The sequence below is a fragment of the Aptenodytes patagonicus genome, chromosome 1, assembly GCF_965638725.1.
Source record: "Aptenodytes patagonicus chromosome 1, bAptPat1.pri.cur, whole genome shotgun sequence".
Classification (NCBI taxonomy): Eukaryota; Metazoa; Chordata; class Aves; order Sphenisciformes; family Spheniscidae; genus Aptenodytes; species Aptenodytes patagonicus.
The window spans coordinates 133,574,574-133,602,098 of NC_134949.1; the positions used below are offsets into that span (position 1 = coordinate 133,574,574).

At 35.2% G+C, this 27,525-nt stretch overlaps 1 protein-coding gene across 12 annotated transcripts in view; it reads left to right on the forward strand.

Annotated features, from left to right (window-relative positions):
• Positions 1-27,525, forward strand: part of DMD (dystrophin) — a 1,394,632-nt gene that overhangs the window by 1,127,095 nt on the left and 240,012 nt on the right. The window lies entirely within an intron of this gene.

Genomic DNA, 27,525 nt, shown 5'->3' on the forward strand with positions numbered 1-27,525 from the left:
TAACACATTTGAAAAAGTGTCTGAAGTACAGCTTTAAAATGTACAGAAAGGAAACTTTGCTGAAATGGGCATTTATATATTTTTTAATCACATAAAAATGAATTACTCTGCCAAACTACAGTCTTGAATTGAACACTTGACAGACATGAGAGTTTATTAAGCATTTCTGATATTTATAGAAGTTATACAAATTGCATCAAGTTTATCCTCTGTAGCTTAACTGAATTAGTTTTCCTCCATTACTTTCAAATACATGAAAAATGTTAATTTGGTATTTGGCTGATTAATGTCAACATGCTCTGTTGCGATAATGAAAAGAGATAATGATTAAAATTTTCATAGTTAATGGCTGGACAGTTTTCAGACAGTTGTTTTCCTCTGGAAACAAAAAATCTTAAAGAAGAGAGAGAATGTTGTATTTGGTGTTCCGGAGAATCTTGAGGAGAAAGAAAAATAATTAGTTGAGATGGTGCTGTTGAAATATGTTGTTACACTTCATTGTGCTTTATTCGCTACAGTTATTGAGAGGAATACACATAAGTCTGTATGAGGTCTTGGATTTCTTAAATATGACGTTGGTTGGCTGTTAGGAAGGCAGGGCCCTTTCTTCCAATATTCCTTGATAGTGCATGACTTTCATGTTGACAGAAAGTTCAAAGCTGGAAATTCCAGTCACTGAAGGCTCTATACATTAATTGATTTATGAAAAACATACTGTGAAAAATTTTAGTTATAAGTGATTATGTTGAGTAAGTACGTTGGATGGAAATACGGCTACCTTCTTTTGGCACTACTGTATTAATACATGGTTTTAACTATTTGACTGAACTGCTGCTAAATTCCATTACATTATACTCTGAAATCTACAGTTGTTGCACTGGACAAAAGTGAAGTCTGAACCACATTTTTAATAGTGATCTGTCATTGTGCTAATTTGATTATATAGTAATATACCTTAAGTCCTCATGTGTTTCTGAATTCAGTTGCATGATCCTGGAGAGCAGTTTTGAATGGAAGATAGTTCTAGACTGAGTGGTTAATTTTCAATATAAGCTATCTTTTTAAATTCTCTAGATTAGGTTTTTGGTTATAATGGTGCTAAAACAACTGAATTATCAAGTATTTGCAGAAGTTTATTTTTGATGTGATCATTGAAAAATGGATTATTTGGCAAAATAGAGATACCTAAAAATTTAGGTCAAATGCTTCATTTTTAACTGTTATGGAGCTTTGTAGACCTGGTTATCTTTTCAACTACTATCTTGGTTTTTTTTAATTTCCACATAAGAACTATACAGAGCTACAGACGAAAGGAAAAATAAATGCATACAAGTCCTTCCCTCCATAAATAATTAATGAAGTACATAAAATATCTATCATGTGAACAATTGCTTTGAACTGTAAGCTTTCTTCTAAAGATTTTTCTGCACTTCAATTGAGATGTAAGATTAAATTTTCAATTCTTCTTTCCTGGTTTTTGGTATTATAATACCAGATCTTCTAAGGCAGGAAGGGTAAAAACTGTTGTCGAGTCTCTATTTGTTTCACTTCCAAAAAGCAAACATCATTCTGTTCAGTAATCTTGGCCGTACAAGAGAAATTATTCTTACATCTCAAGAAAAAACATTAGTATGCAGAGGCAAAAAAGTGGTTGTTACATTTTCTTTTGCTCCCAAAAGATCAATACATACCTGTCCACCAACAGCACAATGATTTTAGACTTTAGTTAGAGTTGATGATTGCAGGAGGAAGTACTTTGATAGTATGGTTTGTTGTGGGCTTTTTTCATTTGTATCTGCATCCTGATCTGTCTTTATGTAGATCAACTTGGTTTTCTTCCTGGGCCTGTCACTGTTTGTGTCAGCCTCTTTATACCATTTTTAAGCCTCCAAAAGAAATCTTATAATATAAGAAGCACAAGTGGATTTTCAAATGCCGTTCTCCTGAAGGGAGAAGATGGATATCTTTCTAAAAGCTGATAGAACCCTTTTTTTTCCCTTCGTCAAATAAAGGAGATGTTCCTTATTTCTACTGGAAAAAGGAAAGTTCTGTTTAAGTAAACAGAATGGGCTTTTTTTTAGAAATCATAATTGGGAAAGACCATTTTTTTCCTGTAATTTTTTAACTACAGTAAAGTGGCCATTCAAGATTTTCATCTTCTTCCATTTCATTAAATTATCACTGATTTGAGGCATAGTCATTAACTACAATTAAATGAAAAGGATGTATCTTTTTACTAGTGTGTGTTCTTAGTAATTAGAGCATCATTTTTAGTCAGTTCTCTTATTAGAATAGGGATTTCCGTAACAGCAAATGTTTTAGGTTCAGGAAAGTTAACTGTAAATTATTTGAACCAAACAGTGCATTTGTTTACTCAGTAATACAATGTGTTAACGTGTGAAGCTGTTGTAGTGACCGCAGGTTTTTCTGGAGACTTTGCATTATTCTCAAATGATAAACGGTGCTTTTGTAGCAATTCACCTTTACTGGAGAGACATATATGCAGACGAAAACACACACTTACATAAACTTCTGTTTCTCCACTAGTACCTGATAGAATTTTCTGATGATTTGTATGTGAGTGTCATATAAAGTGAACGGACAATACCAGTAAAAGTCAGTTGGAAACAAAGTATAGGAATAAATTAGTGGAGGCTATGGCTGCAGTTACACTAGCAAGTTAAATATGTCCTTGATCCTTCTCTGGCACTGAGGCCAGCTACAAGCAAAAAGCCACATCCATGTTTATGAACTGTTCTACAGTTCACAAAGTCAAATATTATGCTATGGTTCTTCTTATATAAAACTTTTCATTAAAAAATAATTCGAATGACATAAGGAAATGATTCAAAAGCAAAAAAAAAAAGTAAATTTATATGATAGTCTGAAAGTACTTAGCTGTAAAATTAATTAATTCATTAAGATGGGTAATATTTGCAATAGTCATAACACAGTGTTCCGTATCAATAGTCTTCATTGTAAAAGCTTTCTGTCCAAATAGGTACAGTTTCCTGGTAGTGGTGCAAATATTGCCCATCTATGTTGCTACAAAACTGGATAATGGAGCAAATATTAAGGACTTTTACTTCTTAAAACACAATTTTGTCAATAAAACAATTGTATTGATGTCAGCTGAATGGTCAGGAAAGAGAGTATGGCTTTTCATCTGTTCCTCAGTTATGGCTGCATTGATTCTTCCAGTCTTCATACCCTGCTTGTAAGAGTTCTCTCTCACAATTCTCTTTGATGCATAAGAATGAAAAGTAAGGACATGACAAAAGTGTGGCTGTTTGTGCACACCTTATGCATATAAAATATTCAAACAAAAAGGACCTTTAATAAGTCACTGAAATCTCAGAAATATGCATTTATGTACTTTTTGGAAAGGGGTTATTGCTCACTGATCCATACCATCAGCCCCATAAACCATAAATAGTGATAAGCCTTTTTTTTACTCTGTACTGTGGGCCAGAAATGCATTTACCCTATAAAACATATCAGGCAATGACTTGTATCCCAAGAAACTTGATATGTAAATTGTACACGTATAAAAACAGACACATTCAAATACAGTCTATGTCCTTAATGTGTTTTTTAACATCTAGTATATGTAGTATAACCACAAGCCCTGCCCCAGCATAGAAAAGATGCTTTCAGCATCTTTCTCCCAAATGCTTTCAGCCAGGATTACAGTTTTCCAATTGACTTTTTTTTTCTACAAGAAGTCATTTTTCTTTCTCTCATCAGCCAGGCTGAATCCAGATCCTAGGAGGTAAAACAAAATGGTAGTTTCTGATTAAAGATCTTACGAGTCTTACGAGTCTTTTGAAAGAAACTTCGACTACCTAGGTTTATAGAGTTCGTAGAAGTTATGGTTGAATATGACATATGGATCTGCACATTAGATCTGCAGTCTCTGTCTTGTTCTTCATGCAGTTGCATGGACTTGGATAATGTGAAAATAGTCATTAGGAGTCCTGAAATGTGACGATTTTGTTTTAAGCTGCTATTTTTATGCAATAGGTATAAAGCAGTGTTTTCATAAAGAATTCTTTACACAAATAATGAAAAACCTAAATTTCTGAGTTCAGTAGTAGCTTTATGTTCTTGCCACTAAAAATGTTTATCTTGCCTTTAGTGATCCAGCAGTCTTCTGTTTTACACTCTCAAGCATTAATTTATTTTTTTAAACTACTAGGAAAATAATGTCTTGCTGTGCGGAAGGTCTTTTATATAGCGGAAGTTGCTTGTCTAGGAAAATCTCACATTTTTAGGTGTTTCTTTTGCTTTTCATGTTCAGAAACCATTAGCTCAAATGTCACTAATAAAGAAGATTAATCTTCCCCTAGTACTTAGCAGTTCATTCACTAGCAGAAGAAGGGTGAGACTTACAAAACTGCACATTCTGATTACCTGATGATGTAATTATATTAAACTGTTGCATTATAAACATGCTGCTTGTTTATATAAGCATGTATTTCCATGCATCATTTGTCTGAACTGACAGCAATGTAATAGTTGAGGTGATTCACACAGTTAGAATACTTTCTGGAGAATTTTCAAGGATACAAACCAGTTACTCCAAGGAGTTGTGTAATTATGTGCTGCTTTTTATTGTCTAGTTGAAATACATCATGTGTCCCCATGAGGCCTGGTTTGATAAGTAACCATATGAGGGAGATGAAAATAATTAATTTTACTTTCTGCTTTTCATACTTCTTGTGATATGAACTCTCAACTGTGTTAATTACTCCTCTGGTTTGTCTTTTTAACAATAATTTTATGTGACATTTTTTACAGCTTATGTAATATTAGATATAATTTTGAAGCTAGTGTGGACTTATCCTCTTATTTTATGAATGCAATCTTTTAATATTAAGCCTGTAGATGAATTTAATCACAGGGGTTTTTTCACTGAAATTTGACAAATACTGCATGTGACACCTAGTTAAATAACTGGGGAATGCTTCTATACTATCAAATTTATTTTTATTGCCGTCTTCATGTTCACTTAGCCTATAACCCAAGTAGTTTTCCATTAGATGCAGGAGTTCTGCTGCTAATAATATGAAAAATATGCAGTGCCTTAAGTTATACCTAAGAATGTATGGTGTGGGCAGTACCCATATTTCCTCACAGTGTTGTTTTTATCTAAAACAAGGGACATGAACAGCAGGCCAGGCACTCTTGTCTCTTCTATTCCTATCACTACTTCAAAAACAAGCTTGCTTGTTTTTAAGGTATCCAAGCAGTTGGTTTTTCAATGGTAGGAAGTTGGGGTAGATGCATGTTCCTGACTCTTCTCGATTATTTAGCAGTACAGGTTCTTTGAGAAAATAAAATTCTTTCCAACTTCATTTCAAACATAATTTACATATAATTGCCCAGCACAGTTAATTTTGTGACATGATGTATGGATTAGATGATGAACCTGACTAACAGGGAAGAGAGAGATTATCTGTAACATCCTTGCTCAGTTCAATTGACTTTACTAACAAATATTTAATAGTAACTAATTTTCTAGTACTTCCAGTCTCTGTTCTGAAACATTCTCACTCACTTCTGCTTGAAATTGTTCTCTGAAAGCTTTAAAAATCAAATATAATCTTCTTCCCTCACCTGTTCTTTTTAAAGTTTAATCCTCCAGATTTGCCTTTTACACTAACTTGTTACCAATTCTGAAATAAAATCTGTTCCATAGTTCCTGAAATGGAATAACAACTGCCAGAGCCATCTTACTCCATTGAGTAATACAAGAGAAATTCAAAAATCTAAGTTTTAACACAAGTGCTATTACAGCCTAATCTGAGACAGGGCAAGATATTATCTCAGAGTGAAAAGTTACCATATGGATTTTGTGAAATATTGGATAATATTACTTTGAAAACACCTGGTCAAGAATTTTTCAGTATTGTGATTGGTGGTCATGAGGGAGGGCAATAATGTTTCTTTGTTGTTAACAGCAAGTGCCAAACTGACCCAGCGAAACCTCTATGAACCTACACTTGCAGTTTTGGCAGGCGTGGAATTCCTGACTGGAGAGAAAACGCCCTCATGGCCGTGACTGTGTCACGGTTATGGCACTCATTTGCAACCATTCCAGTTGAGACCACATGCTTGAATCTGAATGTTTTCAATCAGAGCCAAGTTCCTGCTCACTCAGCTAATACTAGGCAAAGTTTTTCTTCATCTTCCTTGGACTGATTTAATTTTGTCCTTAAACTCTTAATCTTGCATATTTGTGGCAAAAGCAGACAACAGCACCCTGGGGTGCATTAGGCAAAGCGTTGCCAGCAGGTCGAGGGTGATGACCCTTCGCCTGTGCTCAGCACTGGTGAGACTCATCTGGAGTGCTGGGTCCAGGGCTGGACTCCTCAGTACGAGAGAGACATGGACTTACTGCAGCGAGCCCAGCGAAGGGCAATAAAGATGATTAAGGGTTTGGAGCATCTTTCATATGAGGAGAGGCTGAGAGAGATGGCACTGTTTAGCCTGGAGAAGAGAAGGCTCAGGGGGATCTTATCCAGGTATATAAATACCTGACAGGGAATGTGTAAAGAAGACGGAGCCAGGCTCTTCTCAGTAGTGCACAGTGACAGGACGAGAGGCAGTGGGCACAAACAGAAACACAGGTGGTTCCAGGTTAGCATAAGGAAAAAAAAAAGCACAAACACAAGACAAAAAAATGTGAGGATGGTCAGATCATGAAACAGGCTGTCTGGAGAGGTTGTGGCATCTCCATTGCTGGAGATCTTCAAACCCTGGCTGGACATGCCCTGCTCTGAGCAGGGGGTTTGGAGCAGATTATTTCCAGAGGTGCCTTCTTGTCTTGACTGTTCTGTGATTTTTGTGATCTCTGATCTGATCACATAATCACTGGTCATAGAATCAGTCATTCTGTAGCCTAACTAATTTTCACTTAAATATACAAATGGAAAAGCTTTAATATGAGAAAATAAGAAACTGAAAACTTTCTTGCTATTTCTTGAGAAAATTTCCTAATCATCTCCTAGGAGTTCCTGAGTAATGTGTTTAAGTGAGTGAGGAGGAAAAGTGGATAGTAAAAAGAAAAAGATGAAGTGAGGAGAAAGGACCACAGGGAATAAAAATAATTGTATATTTTAAAATTACTCTTATTAGTGGAAACTGATGCGGAGATTGAAAGGTGAAAGCTAGAGGTAAGCGATGAAAGTAGTACAAGTGTTTTTCAGAGTACCATAAATTAAAATTGCGGTTTCTTTCCTTATGCACAGAAATGAAATCTGCAGCCTTTGTCCTCCCAGTGTTTCTTCTCTTAATCCATTACTCTTACACCTAAACCAAAGATTTCCGCAAAAGTTATCATCCAAACATGAATGGTGATTTGCTTGAAACAATTATTTTTTCAATTGGGTTTTACCTTGGTAGTGTATTATCAGATTGATGCTTTTGTGCAAACAGAGTGGGAACTGTTAGCACAGTTCTGGATTCAGACCTCCTACAGGCTACGGTCCCTCTGATTGGGTCTATTCACACTGAGTTCCTAGTTTGCTGGTAAGATCATATATTTTGGTAAAAGAATAGTGTTTTGTATTTTTAATTGAATGCATTGGATGGAGGGGAAAGAAGTACTTTACAAAATAAAAAGGTAGCCTCTGGTAACTCTGACAACATATCAGTGTATAGTGTGTATAGTGTGCCTGAAAAGCAGGACAAAAATGGTATCTATGTTCAATTGGGTTCTGTGGTGTATTTTTATTTTTACTTTATGAACCACAGTTAGATGTGATAGATACAATAATCCAGTAGCACAAAGGGCCAAAGACACTTTTTAACATAATGTCATACCGCTCAACTACATTACGATTAATGTGCTGTTATAGAAAGATAAGGACATTGTTGGTTCAAAGAGTATATAATCTACAGTCCTATAAAGACGAGTAAAACTGGTGAAATCAATGAGACCTCTTATGCACATAGATATAAATGTATATTTGTGTTTGAAGCTTTAAGTCCTAAAAGACATGCAAATGAGTAACCCTTTCAAATGCATTCTAAGGTTCAAGTCCGCAAATAAATTCAGTTAATTTTATTTATGTTTGGTTTATACTACTGTAGTTTGTCATCTGGATTAGGCTTGCTGGTTTGTGGTTTATTTTTCCTTCTCAGAGAAGTAATAGTTTTATTAAAAAACTGCTTAACAACCCAGCATGTGGTCAAGCAGTATCTTATAATATTGATAGACTAGTATTCCTGCTATCTTTTGAGGCTGCAATTTTGCTCCATTCAAGTAACAATGGCAATTTCAGTGTCACTTCCATATGACGATGTGCTTTGATGTAGGTGAGGATATGAAAAAGGGGAACAGGAGGCTTTCAGTGCAGGGAGGAATAACACAGAAAGAAGAGGAGAAAAGCTGGGAAATGGAGCAGCTGTGTAGACTCAAGTTACTGCGTAGTGCTGCGTTAGTGGAAAGCTGAATACATTCACAGGGAGGTTTAGATGCCGATTCTCAGTGGGGGAGGCAATGCCACTGCTGTTCTTAGCTGGGTATCAAAGAGAAATGGTCAAGAGATCAGCAATAAAACAGATATGTAGATGTTGTTACTCTTTATCAAACATTTTGTTTTAATAAGTTTAATTTGGATAATCTTTGTCATAAAAACAGAAAACACAGTGATGCTGCAGCTTATCTAGGAGTCGATACGTTAATGATGTATTCTGCTTCTGCCACTCCTGTTTCTGAACTTAGAACGAAACCCTAATGAATCCTAATTTTCTTTTAGAAGGTGAAAGGCTTATTTTATGAAGTGATCTAGTACTTAGTTACTACAGTGAGATGTAAGTATTCTTAAAACTTATTCCCAGGAAAATAAACAGCTCTCAATTGTCAGAAATCTCACATATAAAGTGGGTGTTTGCAAACAAGAAGAAAGATAAACTTCTTGCTGTAATTTCTCATTTGCATATGTTCTCATAATCAAGGTAGAAGAAAAATCCCATTTGTTAAATGTGCTAAATAACATGGTATATGCTTACTTGGTTGACTTATGTTTTTCCTCTTTAAAAGTTTATTGAGCACACGAGAAGGATGATCCTGTTTTCACTTGCGGATCAGCATTCAAACCCTACCAGCTTTAAACACAGATTTTTCAAACACAGATTAGATGGGAAAAGCTTTTGTAGCATTAAGTGTGAGGCTGTGTTGTATTAAGTAAGATTGTTAGAGGAGAGCATGGAAAATCACAAATAGAAATGGGATAGAATGGGTAAGATTGTTTGCCATTATTCCTGAATAGGTTCCAATTCCTACAATTTCTCCTGATGATATCATTTCTCTAGGATGCCTCCTCCCTGTTTGTGTAGGCTTTTCTAAAACAGGATCTCCCACATCCAAAGAAGTGGATGGATGGGCTCTCTCATAGCCTTACTAAGCATATGCCATGTTTCACTGTAGCCCGTCAACTTGAAGTGATAGCAATGAGATTGAGTGGTTACCAAAACTTTGAAGATTTCTGCCGTTTGATCTTCCTGTGATCATCAGTATTTACTGGTACAGCCTAATCTGCCATTTAGTTCTTCCATTTACTTTGTATTGCTTATAGCAGATTTATTTGAAAAGTGAATAATCAATAAAAACTGTTTGCAAAAACCCAACAGTAGCTTTTAATGTATTCTTCTGAAGGGCTTGAAAGGGTATCTGTGCCTTTTGCAATTATACCTCATACCAGACTATTCAAAACACATGGCTGAAATGCACGTAATTTTTTGTTCGTGAGACCAGATGTGTATTTTCCCAAGGCAGGTAAAAAGAAAAATGCTTGTATTGAGATTATTAACATGTTAATATAAAAAGGATAAATTATATAGTGCATAGCTGAGGAAAAGTATTAATTTTGGCTTAGGGCAGATATCTGCCTGAATATGTAAGAAGGCAATGACCTACAAAGAATACAAATAAAGAATAAAATCAAATCACAAATGCTTTTCAGAGACAAGTTCTACTTGTTTTGTGAAAGGTTTTTAGACTGTACTGAGAAAAATAGTTTTCTAAGAAATGCTGCAAATTTTTCCTTTTTATGAGCATAGAGCTGCCATAGCACAGGTTTTCAGCATGCAAATTTACACATTTTCACAATACTAGTTATTCTGTATTATGCATTGTGCAGCAGTTATATACTGTAGTGTAGCAAATCCCACTACCTAAACTGACAGCATGTTTGACAAGAATAACTTTGTCTATATCATCACCAAGTGAGTGCCCATTTCATTTTCTGTGAGAAGTTTAGACTTTCTTTCAACTGCTGACAAGAAATTGGATTTCTTCTGCCAGTACAAAATTCCACGTGTGCATTTATCCTTTTGTACCACATTTTTCATTTGAATCATTTATTTTCATTGGATACCATTTCATTTTGTGTGTTTTCTCTTGTGTGCCTGATTCCAGTTTATTGATGGTCACACAGAAACTGCCATTTATCCCAGATATGAAAAGAAAGATTTTTTTTTTACTAGAGTGATTAATAGTACAAAAGTATTATCTTAGTCTGTTTTGTAATTATTCCAGTGGGTTCATCACCTGTTATCACTGAAAATAATAGCAACTTTCTGGAGGAGGACCTTTGTCCTCCTTTGTGGCAGTGCTGTAATTATGTTAGGAGATTCTAAACTGATGTTCAGGATTTCCCTTTTGGGTAAAATGCATGCTGTTTGGGAATTCTGGAAAGTCAGCCTTAAATTATGGTTACTTACAGTTTTGCTACATTTTGTTTCAGAAAGTTAACTAGATTTGGGCTTATCTTCTCTGAAATTGTTAGTATAATAATTGCATTTTCAAAGGTTGACTATTGTAACAAAAATATATAGCTACTTAAATGTGTATTAGTACTCTTTCTAGGGTTTATAATTTCAATTTTTGTGTTGTCAGTTCTCTGATTTTATGTATACTTTTCTGTGTGTGTGAATCATCTGATGTTACGATATCTACCAAGTACCTTAAACCAGCAGTATTGAGCTGCTTAGCATGAGATTGAATGACATGATTTAGAGCCTATGGCACTGGAAATCAGATGTAGGCTCACATAAATTCTATTACATAGGTTTTTCTGTTACATGTATTATATTTTTATATATATATATATTCTATTATCCTTCATATCTGTTCTCATCTGGTTTTAGGATTATACAGTTTCAGGTAAGCTGTTCACCTTGAGAGCTATATATTTTTTTCAAATAACCTTGTAATCTGTGGATTTTCTTTAGGTGAAGTTAGGAGGATGTGTCCTTAGGCACTGGTACCAGCGTCCACAAGTTCTGCTGTTTGTATCCAGTTATTACCTACTGAGTAACCAGGTTATAGAAACACAGTGATGTCATCTCTTCAGTGTTTTGTCTGCCTTTACATTTTTTTAGAGGCCATGTAACCAGTCTGTTGTGTATCTGCCACCTGTCCTTTACTGGTACACTGTAGGTGGTAGGGTCAGCTTCTGACACCTACTTTTAGGTGTCAACAGTGTAAGTGTGAGGTAAGTGTTTGAGCTCCCACTAAGATCGGCAGAGTTGGTGGAATCTAGAAAGCTATTCGGCTGACCAAATGTAGTTATCCCATTGTCTTCATCTCACTAGCAATGCAACAGCAGCTCGTATTTGTACCTCCTCACACCATGAAGAAATGTCCAAGAGGTGTTTCTGAACTTGTGTTACTGCAGGAGTTTGTGCCACCCAGTTCAGCTTGGTTGCAATACCTGTTCTTCCTAGTCCTGCATGGACAATGGTAAGAGAGAAGCACTTCCAGAGGGCAGTTTAGCCCAGCTGAGCTGGGGCTATTTGCCTTCTGGAGAAGCATATGTTTCTCCTCTGACTTAGAGAGAACCTAAGAGGAGTAGCTAAATAACTAGCTGGCTACAATAGGTGCCTAAACTTGGTGTGATTATATATATAAAAAAATATGTGTGTGTGTGTGTGTGTACTCTTTCTCTCTGTTGGTAGTGTAAATGTTAATGGTGTTTTTTGGGTTTTTGTTGTTGTTGTTGTTTTTTTTTTTTTACTTCTTCGTTCGATTGTCTTTTACCTAAAACAGGTTAAAGAGCTTATAGTCTCATGTAGGTCCTACCACTCAGTATATTTCTAAATTGTGCAATTCCCCATGAGGTGATAGAAGAGAGCCAAAATGTAAACTAAAACTGCTGAGATCCCTTTTCCACCAAATGATGACCACAAATTTAGTCATCGGTTACTATGAAGGTATGTGAAGATATGCCTAGAAAGTTTCTTCTGCCAGATCACTCCAGGTTTTAAGCTGTGTCTTCTGCTGACCCACATGAATGTCCCATAAGTGTTGAAGTAGTGACATTTGTTTGTTTTTTCTCTGCCTTGCTGAGAAATATTGTTCTGGCTTGTCTTACCTCTTCGTTGTCACCAGGTGGGAAAGGTGTAATGCTTTTGTTCTTCGTGGGTTTCTTTTCCATAGAAAATTTCCTTGAAACCGAATATTTGTTCACTTAGGGAAAGGATTTCAGCTCCTTTATGCTACTTATTGAGGTGGTGGCTTTCTCACTGTTACAGAAAAAAGTTTTCACAGCTTCAATTCAACTGCTGTAGTTGTCAGGCCATCGGAATGGGCACTGCTATGAACCTACCCCGTGGCTACCATAATCGGTCAGATTTTTGCCCATGAATTCTTTGTACAGTTCTGCTGTATGCAGGACTGCTGCTACTTCTGAGGGGAGGGGAGGGGAGGGGAGAGGAGGGGAGGGAAGGGAGCGGGGTGAAGAGAACCCGCACCAGGGTGCGGAAATCCGTTTGCCTTCTGTTACTGTAGCCTATTAGCCATCTCTGGTATCAGTCAGTAACTGAGCCCAGGGAAACAATTTTTCTTAGTACTAAAAAATGAGGCAGAACAGGCCTCAAGAAGGGAAGCATAGTGGGCAGTAAGTTTATCTGCTGTCCTGTGCATACAAAAGGCAGATCTCTTTATTTTCAGGTATGTGAAAGGGACACGATGCTCATTTGCTTCAGACTTGTGGAATCCTTGTTCTTTCCTCTCTCTCTTTCTCCCTGCATTCACTGCCTCCCGTCACTTTTCTATTAGATACTTTGGTCATGGAGACAGGGAGGAGTCTTTTTAGGGTTATGATATGTTTCTGAAGTTATTTATGCCAAGCTATTCTCAGAGTCTAGTTTAGCAGTTTACCTGCAAGTGTGGGTGATTTGTGGTTTAGATATGCTAATCTAGGGCCCTTTGTGATTTAAAGTTGGATTCCAGTGGCTGCAATAATACAGTAGGTTAGGGTTTTGCCTTAGTCCTTTTGTGTGGAGTAACTCCGCTGAATGGGAATAGAGCTGGAAGAGGCTGGAGGAATGGCAGGAGAAATCTGAAACGTAACTGTCCATTTTTGCCTCGGTAAATAAGAAGCTTTCAGCTGACCAGATTACAGCATCTAAAACAGAAGACAATATTTATGAACAAATATAGCAGCGAAAAGAATACATTGCTTATCAGCTGGTTGTTTAGGTTGTTTTAAGTATGATAAAACAGTCACCAGAGGTGTTGCCATGTGAGTGAAAACATCTGGACTCTTGATTTAAAATAAATGACTTCAATTCTGTACTGTCTATACAGTTGAAAAGATAATGCAAAAACAAAGAAGAGGCCATGAGCACCAAGAAGCATGCATATTAATCAGTTCAGAAGATGAACATTTTTATTTTCTTGTACCTTTCTTACTTTGCATATTTTTTTCATGTTAGAAGTCTCTATAGCTTATAGAAGCTTGATTGACAAATTCATATCAGTCAAAAAGATCCTCTGTCAGGTTACACTGAATAATTTGTTATGAAATAACTGAATTAACCCTCAAAAGAGACTATGAGACTTTTTTTTTTAATGCCAGAATTTTAATTTCTGATGTCTGAATCAGATATTGCAGCTTTTTAGGGGAACATTGCAATGGAGCAAATATGAGAGTTAACTAGTAACTAAGCAGGTTAAAGATATAAATTATATCCTCTGCAGTAATACCATACATTGTCTACTATAGTAAACCTACTTAATTTTAATTTCTACCTCATGCTGCTGGATTGGACACAATTTTAATGACTGTTTTTCTGAAACTACTTCATAGTTCAGCAAAAAAGGATAGCAAGATGCACTTCCTAGAGGACTAAGTACAAAACCCAAAAGATTGAGTCACTAAATGTCATTGTTGAACTTCAAAGGTCTTTTGCTGGGGAAAGCTTACAGTTGTCCTGCTATTTTTTGTACCGTTTATTTCAAAGTGTATTTCACTGATCTATAAATGAAGTGGCAAATCCTTTCTTCCCATAAACTGGAAACCTGCTGGAAGCTGCCAGATCAAAGCTATGAAATAAACCTGTTCTGACTTACATTACACCAATTACAGACACAACAGTACATTAGCCTCAATAGATCATCTCTTCTTTTTAACTGTGGTATTGTAATTCCATACCTCATGAGTAAGAGTTGCAACAGTGTTTAAATCCCAGCTTGTTGATTGGCTTTAAAAAATAAAATTAGCCATTTTATTTTAGCCTTCAATCTGTGGGACATGGAATACTATGGAGGGTTAGTACTGCCTGAAAAATAGTGCCAAGAAATGTTTTTTCTGCAATGGGACCTATTACATGACAACTTGTTATTTCATTATCTTGTGTTTCCTGTTGGACGTCTAACCTACACATTTTACACCCAGGTGTTGCTGGGCTGCATGCTGTCTCAGGTAAAAACAGGATGACTACCCAGTTTTAATCCAGCTCTGTGATCGGGGCATGAAAGAAGGACAGCCACATGTTTTCCTTAGAGTAAACTTGCAGCTGCAGTTACATTTCCACAGCTATGAATTCCTTGCACTAAGCATAGTCCTGGGAGACTCAAGTCCTGTTAATATCAAAAGGAATTTTACAGATTGTCAACACCTATTGTATCTGGCTCAGTATAGAGACTCTGAACCAGGTGTTGGGGTGAGATAGAGGAAAGGGAGAGGAAGCTATGTATTTTGGTTGGTTTTTTTTTTATTTATTATTATTATTTTACTTTATCTCATTTTTGAGGCTGGCTTACTTAATTTGATTTTTTTTTTCCCCTAAATACTTTTCTAAGATCTTTACAACACCAGACTGGAGGTTGGCGTTTATCCATACTGGACAGGGTCAGATATTTAGAATAAAATATACTAATATGAATCAGATTTGCTTAAGTAAAAAAATATTTTTTATTCTCAATTTCTTTGTCCTGATGTAGTTTCTGCTTTTTCATTGTTATGTAGTTTTCACTGTATGTCTATATAATTGGGAACAAATAGAGACAAGCTGGACCTGACAGAAATAGGAAAAATTATTTTATGAGTTTAGTTAAAAAAACTTTGTAGAAATCTATCTTTATTAACATGCTTTTTTGCTCATGATTTCTCTGTTTTCATTATGGCTTATAGCACTGTAAATTAATTTAACATGAAAGGATAAAAATGTTGCTTTTGAAATGTTTCTCATTAAATTATGAAAAAAATATTACAATAAATAATAGAAAAGAATGCCTCTGGTAGAAACTTCTGTTTGCTCAATTATTGCTGTACCAAGAGTGAATTATTGCAGAGCTAACTCGGAGGCAATATTATTGCAGTTACATTACATAAAAAAGATGAGCTCAAAACTTCAAAAAACAGCACAAAAAAGAAAGCACAGGCTGGATCCTTTGAAAGTTAAATTTCTATTTATATTTCTGTGAGAGGCTTGGGCAAGACAGTTGGCTGGAATTGAAGCCACTCACATCTCAAGCGTTGTGGTAGTTAAGTGAAAAGCAGATGTGGTTAATTTCATTGATACCCCGTATGCACTAGCTAGAGGTGCTGGCAATTTCAAGTCAGGATATGCTACATCTATGGTGCAGGACGACTATAAGCACGATGGAGTGTTTTACCTTGAATCTATAAGGTGTATGGTTAGGTAGAAAATAATTCTCTAAGTTACCAGAGGGATGCTGATATTATTGTCAGTCTTAGTAAAATATCTGTCATTTTGCACTACCTGACGAGAGCATCTTTTGTTGCATTTTGGTCTTGGCTTTGTATTTTGGTCTTCATATGGCAGGTATGGGATATTTTCTATATAGCTCTGTTGCCTGGCGTGCTAACAACATTCCTTCTGCTTCAGGTGATATCTCAGTTCCGTCCCTTTGCAATCATCTGATTTAGCTTCAGGCCTGGATAGTTTCAACCTTATTCCTCTGTACTCTCTCTGCTTAGACCTTAAATTAATTTAAAGAGATGTTATACCATACAGGGTATTACAGGCAGGAACTGGCCCTGGAATTACTGATGTGTTGTCTGTCTTACCCATCGGGAATAAAATGATAGAACAGAAAATACTTAAAACCATTGACAGTCAGATATCTTGGAAATTAACACAACCTTACTTATTCTTAACTACTGTGATGGTAATGACTCCTTTGATACTTAATTTTATGTAAGGGATAATCTATAAAAAATATTAAAAAAAATAGTGATAAAATACACAACCATAGAAATGCAATAAAATACAATGGAGAATAGCTTTAGTGATACCATTATGCATATTTTTTTTTTCTTGGAGTTGTTATCAGAGATTTCTTGTCATTATTTTGAAATTGGCAAGATGCCTTGGGAATGTTGATTTACAAGTGAGAAGCAAAAGACCCAAGAAATTGTTATTTTCCAGGTAATTTCAGGGAATTTCTAGGGGATTCAGTAGTCTTCTGATTTCTTAATTTTCTTCTGCAAGACAGGTAGAAGTGTTACCTTCTTTCTGTTGTTAGGCATATTAAAGAGGGATCATTTATGAAGCATTTATGAGTATCGTCTAGAAAATGTGTATTAAGCATGCAGTTATGTTAAGATGATCTTCAGTGCTGTGAACCAATGAAGTCAGAAAGTTCTTTTAAAATTCTTTACACGTTTAGTGTGCCAGAGATATATGTATAATAAACTTGCTATAGATATGTATTATTGTAAACTATACATACGCTCAGTGTGTGTGTGTTTATATATATATATATATACATATGTAATTTCCTGTACATTTAGTTTTAGAACAAAGTATTCACATTTGGCTGTCAGTCTCCAGAATGTATTCTAGAATACGCTTCTAGGATAGTATTTATAGTACAGTGCTAACACTGAGTAAGTAGATTTCAAGAATAGAGCTATTAAAAGATAAAACATCATTTCTTCTAGGATGCTGTTGATGACATTTACAGTCTTGAAGATAAAATGTTTACAAGTTTTTCAAAATGTTGGGTTCGGTCATGCCATCCTACGGGCCTGAAGGAATTACTGATCCGCAGTAGAGAATGGCGAGAAAATACACTGTGCCACCGACGCTGCTGGGAGACCCTGAATGCTTTCCAGAATTTGCAAGCGCAGTGCTCCCATGCCACTTCTTTCCCACTGTCTTGCAAAAGGTGTTAGTGTAGCAGTTTATGGTTTGGGTTATTCCCAGCCCTCTTAGGTTTGGGTGTTTTGGGAAATGAGGGAAGTAGAAGAGAGAAATTTGTGTTTTCCCAAAAGATTGCTATTCTTGCTGACTTACACCTGGACAACCAAACAAATAATGTGTTTATGCTTGGCTATCTTCAACATCATATTTTCTGAAAACAAGTGCTTGAAATTGTGTTGTACTGAGGAAATTTTACTTTAAGAGGCACACACATCCACTTGGGCAAAAAAGAAGCAATGCTATATGGCTTCTGTATCAAACTAAGTGATGCTGCTCTTGTTAAGGATAATAAATACTGTTAATAAGTTGCTTCAGCATGTTTTACAGAGTAAAATTATTTGCTGAAATTATTTTATAATTTAAATGAATTATTTTGAGACTTTCATAATTGTCTCATGGAATATTAATGAACAAAGAGAGGCTAAATTTAAACAATTCCCATTTCATCACCCTTTTCAGGCACAGAGAAATACTGTGCTATTTTAAGTTATTTTGTGCTACACTTATGATATCTATTTTGAGTTAAAGCAACTGTGGAAGTCATATTTTTTTCTTATTTTTTCTCTTTCTTCCTTAAATTTTGCCCTAGCAGTTGTGCTACTCGAAGAAAAAATTCTGAGAAACAAATTTCAAAATCTCATTTAGTATTAGTATTTTGCTGAAGAAGATGTAGATATTATCAGAGTCCATTAGTCCTGTAAAAGCAAACCAGCGCGTCCATAGGGATATGTATGATTGATTGTTATAAATCTGTGATACGAGTAGCTGATATTACTCTCTATTTTCTGTATGGCTGTTTTGCTGCTCTTTGTTAGTGCATTAGCCTCTGCAGGGAGAGGAGGAATGTCTGTGATATTCATACGTTAGCATAGGTAATAGATGCAGCAGTGTTGCAGAAAGAAAGTAAAACATCTAGGTATGTATGAGACTCTAAGGTCATAAAAATAAAAGTATCCTTTCAAATGAAAAATGTATTAACTTTTTTTAAAGGTTGGACTACTTAAAGCTCCAACCTTGAAGTTCAGAATTCACCCAGGCCAGATTCTGTTTAGCCACAGTGGGTATAACCACAGATATGCTTGTCCATTAGTGGGGTTGGTTTGCAAACCTAGTGTTCTTGACAGCTTTACCCTAAGGTGTACTTTCAAAAATTCTGTTGTTATGAAAAGCTTAGCACTTAATGTTCCGTAAAGAAGCCATACTTTTGTTTTGCTCTATATGTGCTTCAGTAGTTTTGAAGAAAACCCCTGATAGAACTGAGGTTCTCTGGGCTTAAGCTAAACCGTTGCTTGTGCTAAATGAATTTGGCAGTTGTGAAATTGGATTTTTTTTTTAATTCATTTTACATTACATTCCCAAGCCATCATACTGATTAATTGTATTACCATTTTAAAGAATATATTGGGCTGCCAGGTGAGGAGGGAAAACAGAACAAATTGACGTTCCATAACCTGTAAACCAGTCTTCTGACATTACTGAGATGAAGTGGAGCTTTCCGCAGAACTGGTGCCCAGGCTTGAGCCAGATGTCAGCAGTTATTTTAATGTTAATGGGCTGGCAAAGTTGACAGAACCAAGGAAATCAGAAGTTACAAACTCCTCCTGCTGTCCAGAAGGTGTTTCAGTGTTTCATATGATAGTGCTGCTGCTGTCCCAAATCTGTGAATTACAGAGGTAGTGACAGTCTCAATTGTTTGCATCATTACTAGTTTTGCAGTCAAACAAGTCTTCACCGTGACTGACTGTTTTCCTATGAACTTAGAGATGAAATTAGATTAAGGGCTGTTCTGTGCTGTTCCAGCTGAAGGTGAAGAGAGGTAATTACGATATATTTGTCATTAATATGGCAGGAAAATTGTTATGATAAGAGGATGAAGAGCCAGCATAGTAGCAATATCATAACTTCTTTTTTTTTTAAGCAGTGAGGAAATCTTTTGTAATTAAGATCACATTTGCATGGGATGGCTGCATGTGGTCTATGTGAGCTGTTCAGCATGATTCCTGAGGTTTTTTAGCTAGATTCTCCTAGCTAACTCAGGATTAATTTATTTTTTTTTTTAAATAAAATGAACATAGTGTTTTATGTTTTAAGCTAATGAGATAAAATATCAGAAGATTAACTGCTAGAACATGTATCAAAATTAGACAATAGAGAATTACCATTACCTTAGGAAATTGATTCTGAAAGCATGTAAAGCTCATTGGCTTTAATACTAGGGTTAGAGGAATATAAAGATTCAGATTTTGGCTTCTCCAGACTTAATAAGGTTGCATTCAGTCTCAAAAATGCGTCTGTTAGCGCTAGTTTTAGAGCTGGTTGACTTCCTTTGATAGTAATAAATCTTTCAAAAATTAAAATTTTTCAGAGCAATGAAAGAATTTTAATGTCATTTTAAGAGGAACATGTTGAATAATTTGGGCTTTCTTGTTTCATTACAATGATTTGTTTTTAGGAAATAAAATACTACTTTTTGATGCACATATTATAGTGAAATATCATTTTGACATGTATATGGTATATTAATATGCTGTTTTATGAATTTGTGATGTTATCAAAATAAAAGATGGCATAGTTCTGAGTCATAACTGTCTCCCTCAATCAGTGTGATACTGTACTTCCAAGGTTTCAGTAATTCAGTATTCAGACAGTCAGAAGTCTTACTCAGAGAGCAGGATTCTTCTTGAAAGTCCCAGAATGTACTTTAAATGAAAGGAAGAAGTCACAACAGACCAAGAGTAGTGTTTAATATCTTACTATTTATGTGTTCTTCCAAAAGCTACAGAGAACTAAGGAGGAGTGAAGCAGATGAATGAAGATGGAATAAATAAAAGTTAACTCAGGCCAGATAAAAGCAGAGGAAAGGACGAGGGTGGCTGGACATGCAAAAAAAAAAAAAAAAAATTCTCCTCATCTGTCTGTAGTACTTAATCTTTGTGTAATAACTGGAAAAGCAATGTCTTTTATGCTGAATGTGTCTGAAAAAAGGATGTGAAAAACAATACGTCAGCTGTACTTTTCTGAACTTAAAATAGATTTGTATGTGTACATACAGAAATATGCATGAATTTTTATGTAAAGTTATTAACCTGTCTTTAACATAGCAAGAATACAACCATTACCATTTTAGTCACATTTCAGTTAAAATCACTTTTGCATACCAAAGTACTACGCATAAGTAGAACTAACATCAACACCAACATGCAATTGTATCAGTAAGCGCTCTCTAGAGTTGCCAGTGTGTGAGTTGTCTTCAATAGGAACACAATTATTTTTGCATCATAGAAACATCACTCAAAATAATCCTCAGTCTAGAATACAAACACTAGTTTTTAGTGCACTGTAGTACAGTAAATAACGAGACAAATCAAAATTCTATATTTGAAAATATAACAAAACCCTTCCTACTTTTTTTTCCTGGATTTCCAATATATTTCTTCAAGTTGATAGCTGCAAGAAATATCCTTGTATGCTTCTTTTGCTCACTGCTGAATTTCAAAGCAGAGACAACGATAAGCAGAACTTTCAAAAGTGTATTTTAGCAATCATTTATGTGTATACCAGTCGTGTGTACTATACCTGTCATACTGCATTCTGAAACTTCTGCTTTATAAACCCTTGGGGAAATGTGGCTGTTAAGAGTAATTCTGTCAGACCTAATAGAAAAAAGCCATGAAATTTAACCAAGAGAAGTAGTATTTTTTTGCCTTGAACTTAAGGTAAAGAAATTGCCTAAAGAGTGTGGTCCTGCTCCAAATTGTTCTAACATGGGTTTTGGTCTCTATGACATGTCATTCATCTATGTTTTCTTAATTTCAGTTAGACTCTTCATGAGTGCCTGTGTTTACACTGTCAGATTTGAAATTGGTGTTGTAAAATTTGTGCTATAAGACATAGTTGTTTCACCTGTATGATCAATTCTTCTTTGAATTGCCTGCTTGCTTGCTACACTTTTGCAGGAAAGGAAAGAAAAGATTGAGGCATTTTCATTTCTCTTCCCAAAGGGACACTGTATGCCTTCAGCACTTGGCAAAATGATGCAAGGTGTTTTTCCTATTACATCCACCAAGCCCTTTCTGACTCTCCACACTTCATCACTAGGACTTTTTGGTGTGATATCATTCTTTGCTGGTTGGAATAGAATTACAGAATATACCCACAGTAGAAGCAAATGGTATTTTTAAATGTCATTATAATGAATACCATTGAAATTAAGAAAGATTTGGCACTTCCTGTAAAGTATAACTATCACACAGCCTATGGGAAACCTGTAACTCTTTACAACATGTAGATATTAATTAATGCTGTAGCACAGTGGAATTTCTATTGAACTCTTTATTATACATACATAGAGTGAAGTGAAGCTTTTTGGATTAATGTTATTGCAGTCAATTATCAACAAATTAATAATGATTAGCCATCTTTTAAAATATCTTTATGATGAAATACTTGCTCTGGTTTATTAAACTGTAATAACATCACCACAGGAGAGATTTAACGTACATTCTTTGTTGTTGTGAGTTAACATACATATTCTTCTATCAAAATAATTTCAATGTATTAATGTTTCCATTTGATTTTTTTTTTCATTTGATAGTACAAATCTATTTGCTTCATTTATATTTATTTCCATGTAGAAGAGTTGATAGAATGTTCGAAAAGTTGTCAAGAAAATATCAACTGATTTCCAGGAGAGGAAAAAAATGGAACTTGATTTGATACTCACAGTCTTAGAATATGGAACTAAATATTAAGAAACATCTACTTAGAGAAGGGACTAAAAGTTATAGAAGCAGAACTAAACCTTTCATATACTGTTTCTGAAGTGTAATTGAGCATACAAATATGAAGGTGGATAAAAATTCAGGCTTTTTCAATAAAGAGAGCTTTCTCATGAAAATACTAGATTTGAAAATTGCCATAGCAACAGTGCTGTTTCAGAAAGGAAGTAACACTGTATATTTTCACTATTATATTTCCATTTCAATACATTTTTCTTAAAATCATACATTTCCTGGATTTTGTAATGTTGAAGGGGTGTGATACATGTGTGCTGGCTCTAGGGTCTCTGAAAAAAAGTATTTAGCTGAAAGGAATTGATGTGCAAAGTCATAAAATGGCAACTCTAAGCTTTTCAGAGACAGCATGTGTCTGAATAAAAACAGTGGTAATGCAGCAGAGAAAAAGCAGAGTAAGATTTTCAGTGTAAGTACCCTAATTATCTGATTTTAAATTATTTAATATAGTTAACCTGCAGGGGTACACCTTTTCTCATTTGTTGGAGACAGAAGGAAATCACTTTTGGCAATTAGTAATCATTTTGAGTTTAAAGAGACAGGAAAAAAGGAGAAGTTTTTGCCATTTAATAGTCTATAATTTATTTAGCACTTAAAACAAAGAACCACTGACCCTTTGCATATTTTGAGGATATTCTTTACAAAAGGACAAGCTATTTTTGTTTGTGTGTCTTATATAGTATAAATAAATAAGGTTTTCCTTCAACATTAGGGAGATATGCATTTTACCTTTGTTCTCAAGAAATATTTTCCAAATACGTTCTCTCCAATTTTGCCCTCAGTCATGTGTTTCTGTTCCTTCCCTTTGGATTAGCAAGGCTGCTGTTGCAAGGCTGTTGTTATGTTCATTCTGCCAGGAAGCTAATTTAGCTGAAGACGTAGCAAAGAATATATGAGATTTAACTAGAGCATCCTAATTGCTCTAGTTACATTTTTAAATTTATTTTTTTTAAATTTAAAATTGCTCTAGCGATTCCAAACTGGAATCTTGGAGTGGAGGGCACACAGACTAGTTCAAGTGGCTTATGAAATGGCACTTATAAAGAAGAAAGATATGTCTGATTTTTGATCACCTTCTATATTTACAGTTCTTTAATCTGGAATTAGCATCTCTCCTATTAAGTAAGTATTTGTTTAATTTTTGGTCTTTCTTAAAGGATTTAGTTTGGTGGTTCCGCTCCACCTCTTCTGTAGTCCTGGTTATTGGAAAAGCATGTTATAGTCTTGTTCATTTCCTACTGCTGTGGCACCTCCGGTGCTGGAAAAAGTTATTTGCTTTTACAAAAAAACCAATTTTGATAAGACCTAAATACAATTTGAACTGAAGTTAAAGAGTTGCAGAATTACAAAATAACAACTTCAATGTTCTTTTAGAGACACCACCAATATTAAAGTAGCAAGGATAGAATAACTTGAAAAGATAGCATTGGCGTTCTCTTTAGCTGACTTTTTTTCATTATTTTTTTAAAGTACCTGCAAAGGGAGATTCCACAATGGGAAACACTCTTATACTTATCCTAAACAGCAAGCAAAACCTGCTCTTTTGTCCACTGAGAATTCAAGTTTCTTAGCCATAAAAATAGGTTCCTTCTTTTGAAATCTGTTTTCTATTCTGAGATCTGCTAGACCTTAGCTGTTTGCTACTGTGGGTTCTTCGGTATTAGATGTTCTTTTTGCTAAAGGCTATGGCCTTCAGACTCATGATTTTCTGAGTTTATATCCCACATATACTTGGCATATGGCTTTTCTAAAAATCTGTGTTCACTTCCTGTTTCTGAGCATGAGTTAGCTTGAGATAGCTGACTTGAGATCAAGAGCTGACTCTTTTTTGGGGGGTGAAAATAGACATTTCTAGCCTATATAAACTGCCTGTTTCCCACAACTGATACAATTATGTTAAGGTAAAGTGAGAAACATGGAAGGAAAGCACTTGTTTATTTGATAGTGTATGCAAGGACAACTCATGAGCTCCAAGTAAAAGGGGCACAGGCAATGCCTTATCAAACCAGACGCCGAGGGAGGGACGGCCTAGCAGAGCTGCAGTTCCTAGAAGGACGGGGTTTGTGTTCATGTGCAGTTTGCTAGCAACCTAGGCAGGGCTCCATTGAAACCTTATCTTGACACTCGCAAAAGTTCATTGAGCCTGAGACATTTCTAGAAAGGTATTTCTGGCAGTGTGAGTTGGTGAATGAATGCCAGTGAGAAAGCCAGGCTATAGAAGAATTTGTGATCAGAAAACATACTCTTCGCTTTGCCAGGCAGGCTATTTTGTCTTCTCTTTCATTTGAATGTGACAGGTAAACCAGCCTCCATTAATCAAGTAACATTTCTTCAATCAGATAAGTGTATATATATTGACATCTTGATTCAGTAAGAATGATGGAATAGTTGCAGACTGATACCAAGTAAAATAGATTTGAGCATTACATTAGTGCCACACTCATGGACTCAAGGCTGGACAAGCTGCACAAGACTTGGGATTTCAAAGGTAGTCTAGAAACATTTAAAGAAATAACCCTTCTTCCATCCATTCCCAGACTGCTGGATGCTCAAGTCTGGAGTGTTAATATCATTACTGGTGTTAGACTTTAAAAGGCTGTGGATACATGGCACCTTTTAAGCTGACCGTTCAGAGATTTCTTAATGTAAAGCCAGTGAATCTATTTTACAGTATACTGCTTTGTTCATTGTCAGTTTTTTTTTCCCTCAGTCTTTGTTATGAGTGGTATCTAAGCCGCATTTCTGCTCTTTGTTACCCTTCTGCTTTTTGTTGTTTCTTATGCAACAGCTGCACTATAATCTCTTTTACACAGAATGAGGATATAATTATTAATTATTAAGTTTATTATTCACTTTTTTCTATTTTATTTTAATAGCAAAACCTTCCTTTGAAATTAGAATAAAAATGCTTTTTTCCCACCCTCTTTTCCTAGTTTCATGTGTTGAAAAAGGCTTAACAAATTTATCCTTATTTTTTGAAACATGAAATAAGGGAAAGAAAAAAAAAAATTGCGGAGTTTGCGTAGCTGATGACTTAGTTATTTCTACTTATTTGTTCTCTAGTTGAACTTGTAACAAACACCTTTAAATGCAGTCAGTCGAAGTATGAAATGTATGCGGTTTAGATTTATTTTTTAGATGTACGTTAAATATTTGGATTAAGCTTGTTTCAAAGGTTTCTCATTACATGCTGCATCATCAGAAGAAAGCTCTTAAAACCTATACTCTTGTGATCTGAAGTTGCCTTGCTTCCCCTAAATATGCCAGCATGTGCAAGATATGCTTTGAAATTAATAATAATGAAAAACAACTCAGCAGTTGTATTTGCCTTATTTAATTCCTGCTGAGATTATTATGCTTCTATTAACTGTGCAATTATATTGCACAGCTCACTTGAAGTGTTTCAAACTGTAGCTTTTTTGATTCTGACTATTTTAGCACTTCACAGAAAACTTCAAAGGTTGAACAACTGTGAATAGATCTCACCAAACAATTTATATTTCTGACTTTGAATTACTTTGGCTGGGTTCTGTCTTATGTACTTGTAATAAGTGTCATGTTTAAATGTGGTATTTTTGCATGTGAAGAAATGCATGCAGACAAATATTACACTATAGAGCTTAAATACATGGAAATAGCCACGTGACAATTTAAGATTTCAATGTATTTCTGTATGAAGTTCTATTTTGAACAAATATTCCAAATTTATATGTATTTAGGTTTGGATGTATAAAAAAAATTGTTTGTAGAAGTGAGAGTCTAAAAAAGTTGATGTTTGAGAAATTCATGCACAGAAGTGGAGGTTGGAAGACCTTCTCTTTAGGACTGTCATTCAAAGCAGGGATAATTTGTGGAAATTTGGCTTTGAAGTGTTGGTGCATCTTGCCATTGTAAAATAAGATTCCATTGATTCATTTTCAAAATACTAAGTTACTTGGATGTTGGGTTTAGATTTGTGTTAATTTTAATTTAGGTGAATGTTCCACAAGAAGGAATAGTGGTTTGGAGGATGACACCCAATTTGTGTCATAATAAAGTCTGTTTGTACTACATAAATGTTACAATCTCCTAAGAGAAGTGCCATTGCACTTTTGAGGGGTTTTTGGTGTTGTGGGTTTTTTTTCCCCACCAGTTGGTGTATTTTTGTTCATTTTATTCAATACTGGGCAAAGAAAGTGAGTCCAAGCAAGAGGAAAAAAAGTATTTAAATCTCTGAGAGACAGAATCTGCAGAAATTAATGCTTTATGATAGATGTCAAAAATAGCATTGATATGAAACAAGATTTATAAAAAAGTGGTCAGAATGGCTTTAAAAAGTCAATGTAGAAAGATTTTACTGCTCTGACACAGGTGGCTAAATTTCCAGTTTCTGAACTTTTCTTAGTGAGAAAGGATTTTGATGAAGGCATTTGTTTATTCCATATTATCTATTCATGTCATCTTAGAGTTAATACCCAAACAGAATCACTTCATAAATAAATTATCTGAAGGCATATTTTTACATGTGCTGTTAAAAATAGTCTGTTTCAATTGGATTTAATCATCTGAAGCATATGTCCACCTTATTTTGTGAATTGCATGTACTTTTGCAAACACATGTTGTATTTCAGCTTGCTTTTTGAATTAATCTCTAAACTGTGTGTGCTAAACTATCAGGAGTTGTCAGAACTAAGTGGCTTTAAGCAAATGGTGCCATAGGAATAAGACTATTATATGTAGCAAAGAATTTCTAGTTTGCAGTTCACATGCATTTTCAGAAATTCTTAGACCTTTCACACATGGACGAGTAAATTCAGCAGCTTATACAGAGTAAATCCTACATTTCCTAGCTGCATCAGACTTACTGTGCATATACTTTGTGACTACACAGCACACGAGTTGAGGTTATTCAGGATTTCTGTCTGTGCTGCCCTTGATGAAAAGCACTTAGACAAGCATACTGCACTGCATACTATATATATGGTGACATTGCACATTTAATCAAGACTAAGGTGATTTATCCCTGCAAATTGTGGACAGGAAAACTGGTATTCTCACATTTATGGGGTAAGACTTCATAGTGGAAATGGAGAACAGGTTGAAGAAAAATGAGTATGAGCTGGACTAAACCAACATACCAGCTGACTTTGAACAATGTTTCCTTGAGACCAGCAAAGCTTCTGGAAGCTTCAGGCTTGAAATTTTCACTTGAATCTTGTGGGCATAGAAAAGATCAGAGGCTTACTTAAAGAAAGAATGCTTCAAATGGAAAGGTGGCTATAATACA